We start from the raw sequence: 7,468 nt of genomic DNA on the forward strand, positions 1-7,468 counted from the left end.
ATTGTTTAATATTAGATGATGATGATTATTATTATTTAAAATTTTATTTATATCTGATTTTTTAAATAAGAACTTATAATTCTTAGTTATGAATTGAGATTTTGAAAACACTTAATTCTTATAATTTTTATTTGGTAAATCGACATGTTTTCTGAATTTGGACCTTAAATACATCATCAGGCCCAAACCTTGTGGAGCCATTTTGTGGGCTTTTGCAAGGCTGTTAATGGGGCGAGCTAGCCCGCCTTTGGGCTCAGCTTTGCCTAATGCACGAGTTGACTCATGCTCGCTTTGGGGCAATCTGAGCACGAGTCAAATCATTCTAAAAAAGTTGATTCGTACTAGCCTCTTGATGGTAAGTTGACTCATATGCCTAGTTTTTTATTTTTTATTTTTTTAAAAAATCAAATGAAATTTTTATTATCGTTTTTATAAAACTTAATAAAATTGCGAATTTGTTAACTATGAAACTCAAAAATCAAAAAAATAAAAATAAATGAAGATTAAAAATTAAAAATATAATAAAATAAATTTGAAGTTGTAAAAATCATCTTCCTTTATCTGAACTTTGGGATGGCTACATGATAAGTAAGCGACATCAAAATAGTACCTGAATAAAAAATCTAAATCAATTTTGGTTGCTTTTAGCCTTGCACAACAGGCTCATCGTGCTTTGACTCATGAGCCAATAAGTCACACGAGAGTAATCTAGCTCAACTCATCCCATGATTCACATTTGGACAAATATCTTGACTCATTTGACATCTCTAAACCTCTAATAGCAACAACCCAAGCTAGGGTGGCCCAGCCGTCCCCATTTTTCTTGTCTCATTCGGGATTTTTAGGAGGTACGTGCCTTATTTACTTATTTGTTTCTACATTTTTATATTTTAATTTTTCAAATAAAATGGAAATTTAAAAATTTAAATAAATTCGGGATTGGACCCATGATACCAGGTGGGAGCAGGAAGGGGCATTTTATGATCCCTAACTCTCTAATCTACTGGCTCCATAACTTTTGACTGTCTTGAGCGTTAAACACTTAGTGCACGTTTCATAACTTAAAAAATTGATTGATACGCAAATTAAATATCTTTATTACTAACTTGAATGACTGAAGTGACGTTTACAAGAGGACTAGACATGAGCACTGAATGTCGGCTAAATATTTTGACACGGTTTAAAAAAAAGAACTTGAGTAGATTTTATAAGGTAAAAGAAAAGAATTTGGCTTAAAATGATACCAAACTAGGAACTTTTTCATCCAATTAGAACTCACATTGCAATTTTGGTAGCTTGTCATTTGAACTTTCGTTCTCTGTTCTTGCATTTAATAATGTAACTTGACAAATATTGACATACTCGAATTGACGACATAGGATTTAATAAGTACGTAAGTTGGTAACTATCGTCCATGTCAATAATTTATTACTATTCTACTTGTCATTAATACTCAGTATCCATGAATCCAGCTTAAGTTGTTCTAAGGGCATCTTTTGGTGCAAAAGGTCTCCAATATACTATCAAAGTTTGTGCCATTTTACACCAAATAGCGTAAAGTCAATTTTATCTATTGTCTTTATTTGCCAAACAAATAGATAAAGGGTATATGTGTCATTTGTGTTATACTTTTTTTAATACAATAAATTATTATTATTATTATTATTATTATTATTATTTAAAATAAATTTTAATAATGTAAAAAATTATAGTTAATGAATTTAATATTTTTGTCAATGTAACGTAATTATTTATTTAGTAATTTATGTAGTTATAAAATAAATAAATAAATAAATAATTTTTCAAATAGATACAATGAGGAAAATGATTAAACACTATTTATTTGGTGTAATAGTTGGAGATAATTTTTAATTTGATGTAAAATTGTGCAAAACTTACCTCAAAAGTTGGTATAGGGTTGGAGATGGCCTAACAAGGTTATATGGAGGGATGATTGATATTCAGTATCCATGAATCCAGCTTAAGTTGTTCTAAGGGCATCTTTTGGTGCACCAAATTTTGGTGCAAAAGGTCTCCAATATACTATCAAAGTTTGTGCCATTTTACACCAAATAGCGTAAAGTCAATTTTATCTATTGTCTTTATTTGCCAAACAAATAGATAAAGGGTATATGTGTCATTTGTGTTATACTTTTTTTAATACAATAAATTATTATTATTATTATTTAAAATAAATTTTAATAATGTAAAAAATTATAGTTAATGAATTTAATATTTTTGTCAATGTAACGTAATTATTTATTTAGTAATTTATGTAGTTATAAAATAAATAAATAAATAAATAATTTTTCAAATAGATACAATGAGGAAAATGATTAAACACTATTTATTTGGTGTAATAGTTGGAGATAATTTTTAATTTGATGTAAAATTGTGCAAAACTTACCTCAAAAGTTGGTATAGGGTTGGAGATGGCCTAACAAGGTTATATGGAGGGATGATTGATAGAGTGATGCTTATTTAGTCTACGTTGTAGAAATTAAAATTCATATCATAATTTATACCAAAGTCAAAAACTAGTTCTAATCATACATTTTATATGACATGTAATTTTTCAACCACACATTTTATTAACTTTATCAAAATCGACTTAAAAATTGATTATATTTTCATCAAGCAACGACTTAACATCATTAATGCTAAACACCAATTTAAGTAACACTCGTATATCATTAATTGATAGATAAGACATAAATTTTTATTTAAAATTATTTATCACCTAAAAACATATGAATCATGTACTGAATAGCATTAGTTGAATCAAAATTGGAGATGAATAACCTAATTGGTCCAATGGATTGAAAATGTGGGGAAAATAATATATTTTATCTATATGGATCCCGCTACACGTACAAAATAGCATGACAAAGGCGGCTTACAAAATGACGTGGTAGGGGGAAAAAGGATAATGCTTCTTGTACAAAGGAAGGTTACAAAATGGGTTGACAAATACACGTTTGCGGCCGAGATAAAAGGCATTTGGACGGCTGTGATTTTAAAAGAGAGAAGGGGGAATTAATGGCGCAAAAAATTAGAGACTCTACTGTAATAATACTCAAATCCAGCATTTTCCCCAATCTTTTGCAGCTGAGCTCAACGTACAGATGTAGCAAAACTCCAACAATTTCTTCAACGACTTGTAGCAAAAATTCAACAATTCTTGAATGACTTGTAGCAAAAATCCATAGAATGGCAAGGTAGCAAGCGACCCAGTAGCGACGCCCAACAATTGGTAACGGACCTCCAACAATTTCCCCAACATTTTGTAGCAAAAATTCAAAGATTGGCCAGGTAGCGAGAGACCCAGCATCAACGGCGGGTCCAACCTCGTACCTCCATTTTTTCTTCAGTCCAACCTATCTTCTCCGGTCTGTCTTCTCCATCTCCTGGTGTGGAGGGTGAGTATTTCATTTATGTGCCAATGAGAACGTTGCCTAATGGAGTCATGGCTCCAAGACATCGCCTTTGCGCTCGCAGGAATTTAGCAATCAAAATGGTGTTCTGTGCGTAAAATTAGGGGTGGATTTGAACTTGAGCTTGTTGTCACTAAGGATTTCTAGTTTCATTCAATATTGAACCACTCCTAATTGGTACAATGCAGATTGTTATCTCACTATCCATCAAGTGAATTTAAATTGCTTCTTTAACTTTTAATTGCGAGGAATCAATATAATGTAGGTTCTCCTTTGTAGAAAAAAATATGAATTTGGTTTTGGAATTTTTGTTTCTTGAACTGTTATCTATTCAAGGAACTAATATTAATGTTTCAATTTTGCCACTAGGTTGTCCCGTTCGTAGAGAGTGTGAAGAAAACAAAAATAAAGAAATGCCATTGGTGTAGAGCAAGTAATAAACTGATTTTGCAAGGAAAATAAGCACCAAGACACAAAGTACATAAATTAACAATTATCATAAATTACAGTAACAGGATATTCATGTTAAACTCAAAAGTGAATATTAATTGAACTAGCAAGGTACATAAATTAGGACATCCAGTGATACCAAAATCAACAAACACACTGCACTAGACTAATGGGCTAAATTGAGAATCATAACTTCAACAAAATTCATAGAACTCTTCACCAAAAATGTAAGCTTGTCCACCATCGAAGACAATACAAAACGTCATGCATTGTATACATAAATATTTGAAAAGCTATTGCCTACATAGATAGCAATTCATTAACTACAGCGCAAAAGAGAAAATGCAAAGGACTGGAACGAGCAGAGAAATCTTGAGGAGTTTCATGCCCTAAATCTTCATTCTACCCCACAGTACAAACCTTCATTTTGTGTGGAACAGGGTTGCGAGTGGAGAGTGAAAGTGGGGAAGTAGAAGAATAAGCGTTGTGGGGATCGAGGTTTGGAAGGTGGGGACTACTTATATCGGTGATTTATAGACATCCTTTGTAACAATTTTCACAGGATGTCCACCTATTGTTTTGTTGTGGTCGAATGTCGCGACTCGACACCGGCGTCGACTTCGATGACAGTGTGGAGCTGGCCAAAAGCGCATACAGATGATGAAAGTGTCGAAGGTGAGGCCTCTACCGGAGGCGAGTACTTCAGAATCGAATGCCTTGGAAGGAAGTGGAGAGTGGAGGAAGGAAATTGGGAGAAAGGAGAAAGTAGAGTTTCAGATTTGGGGAAATTTTGGAAGCAAAAGTGAGAGATACGGTACTTTTACAAGTAGCATTATTGTCCTTTTTTTTACAATTATTGGATTAGTAACAATTTTCACAGGATGTCCACCTATTGTTTTGTTGTGGTCGAATGTCGCGACTCGACACCGGCGTCGACTTCGATGACAGTGTGGAGCTGGCCGAAAGCGCATACAGATGATGAAAGTGTCGAAGGTGAGGCCTCTACCGGAGGCGAGTACTTCATAATCGAATGCCTTGGAAGGAAGTGGAGAGTGGAGGAAGGAAATTGGGAGAAAGGAGAAAGTAGAGTTTCGGATTTGGGGAAATTTTGGAAGCAAAAGTGAGAGATACGGTACTTTTACAAGTAGCATTATTGTCCTTTTTTTTTACAATTATTGGATCCCGCTGTCAGAATTATACAAAAAAAAGGTATTTCTTTTTCTATATCGTACTAATTGATAGTGTACAGATTTATATAGGAGAAGGGATGCTCCTAGTTTGGATAATACAGAAATTGTAGCTAATTAACTAAATCTATTCCCTTTAAAAATGATATGATTTTGTTTCCTAAAAACTGACTTTTAACAGCTCATGTCAACACTCCCTCTCAAGTTGATGCATACAAGTTTCTGATGCCCAACTTGTCAAGTGAGTTGTGAAAATCCTTGTTTGAAACTGCCTTTGTGAGTATGTCTGCTAGTTGGTCTTCGGACTTTACTAAAGGAAAATGAATTATCTTTGCCACCAGATTTCCCTTGATGAAGTGTCGATCTACTTCCACATGTTTTGTTCTGTCGTGTTGAACTAGGTCATGAGATATAGCGATGGCAGCTTTGTTGTCACAGTAGAGATCCATCTCAGAGGTAGGTGCAAAGCCAAGTTCAGTGAGTAGTTTCTTGACCCAGAGTAGTTCACACAGTCCTTTTGCTATTCCTCGAAACTCCGCTTCAGCACTTGATAATGATACCACCTTTTGCTTCTTACTTTTCCACGTAACAAGATTTCTGCCCACAAACATGAAGTAGCCTGAGGTAGACCTTCTATCTGAAATGTTTCCAACCTGATCTGCATCTCTACAGCCATTAATTCTCAAGTGATTATTCTTTGAAAACATTAGTCCCCTCCCTGGTGAGGACTTTCGGTACCGAAGTATTCGTGTCACGGCATCCATGTGATCTTTACCGGGGTTATGCATAAACTAGCTAACCACACTTACAGCATAGGCAATATCTGGACGGGTATGTGACAGGTATATAAGTTTACCAACTAGCTTCTGATATATCCATTTATCTGCCGGTACTTGATCAGAGCACTCACTTAGTCGATGGTTCTGGATGATTGGAGTATCTGTTGGCTTGCATTCCAACATCCCTACCTCAGCTAGTAAGTCTAGGACATATTTTCTTTGGGATAGGAATATACCTTGCCTAGATCTGACAACTTCAATTCCCAAGAAATACTTTAGACCTCCCAAGTTCTTCATTTCAAACTCAAATGCCAGCTGTTTCTGGATTCTGGATATCTCTTCTTTATCATTCCTTGTGATAATCATGTCATTCACATAGACTATCAACGTAGTCACTTTGCCTTTGTTATGTTTCAAAAAGAGTGTATAGTCTGAGTCACTCTGTTTGAACCCATATTTCTTCATTGCTACACTGAATCGTCCAAACCATGCTCGAGGTGACTGCTTCAAGCCATATAGTGCTCGTTGCAACTTACACACAATATTGGGTGAAGGCCCTGTATACCCCGGAGGGAGATCCATATAGACTTCCTCTTTGAGATCGCCATGAAAGAATGCATTCTTCACATCAAGCTGATGTAGTGGCCAGTCAAGGTTAGCTGCTAGAGATAATAGTATTCTGACAGTGTTTAATTTAGCAACCGGTGAAAAGTCTCTTGGTAGTCTACCCCATACGTTTGTGTATACCCTTTTGCAACTAACATTGCTTTGTATCGTTCAATAGACCCGTCTACCTTGTGTTTAATGGAGAATACCTATCTACATCCTACTGCCTTCTTTCCTTTGGGTAGTGGAACTAATGTCCATGTGTTGTTCTTTACTAGTACCTCCATTTCATCTTTTATTGTCTGAGTCCATTTGGAGTCTGATAAGGCTTCCTGAATTCCTGATGGAACATGATTTGAAGAGAGAGCATGTACAAAACCTTTCACTGGTTCAGAAAACTTCATGGTGGATACGTAGTTGGCAATTGGATATTTTGATCTTCGTTCTTCAATGTCTGGAGAGTATCTGTTTGGCGGTTTGTCTCGATTATGCCTGAAAGGTAAAGTATAGCCACCAGGAGTATCTAAATTGCTTATATGTGGAGGAGTGCTTACCTCAGTGTTATTCTCAGGAGTTGGGTCTGCAAATACTGGAGAAGGGGGTTCTAGTTCAGCTTCTATAGTTGGTTCAACTTCTTGAGTCGTATCATTCCCTGTGTCACTATCTATCGGAGTTATCTCTCTATCGGTATTATTCGACCATTCGAACTTCAACCAATTTGACTCTTCATCCCTTGTCTTCCCCTGAAGAGGGGAATTGGGTATCGGAGAGAAAAATGTGTCATATTCCGAGAAAGTGACATCCATAGTTACATATGTGCGTTTGGAGGATGGATCATAGCATCGATAGCCCTTCTGATGTGTAGCATATCCTACGAAGAGACATCAGAGAGCACATGGATCAAGTTTTGTCTGTTGATTTTTGTGAAGATGTACATATGCCACACAACCAAATACTCGAGGTGGAAGCATGAGGGTTGTGGGTAGATAAACATGAGATGATAGGACCTGAA

This window comes from Olea europaea, chromosome 11 (assembly GCF_002742605.1).
Source record: "Olea europaea var. sylvestris chromosome 11, O_europaea_v1, whole genome shotgun sequence".
In the NCBI taxonomy this organism is placed as follows: domain Eukaryota; kingdom Viridiplantae; phylum Streptophyta; class Magnoliopsida; order Lamiales; family Oleaceae; genus Olea; species Olea europaea.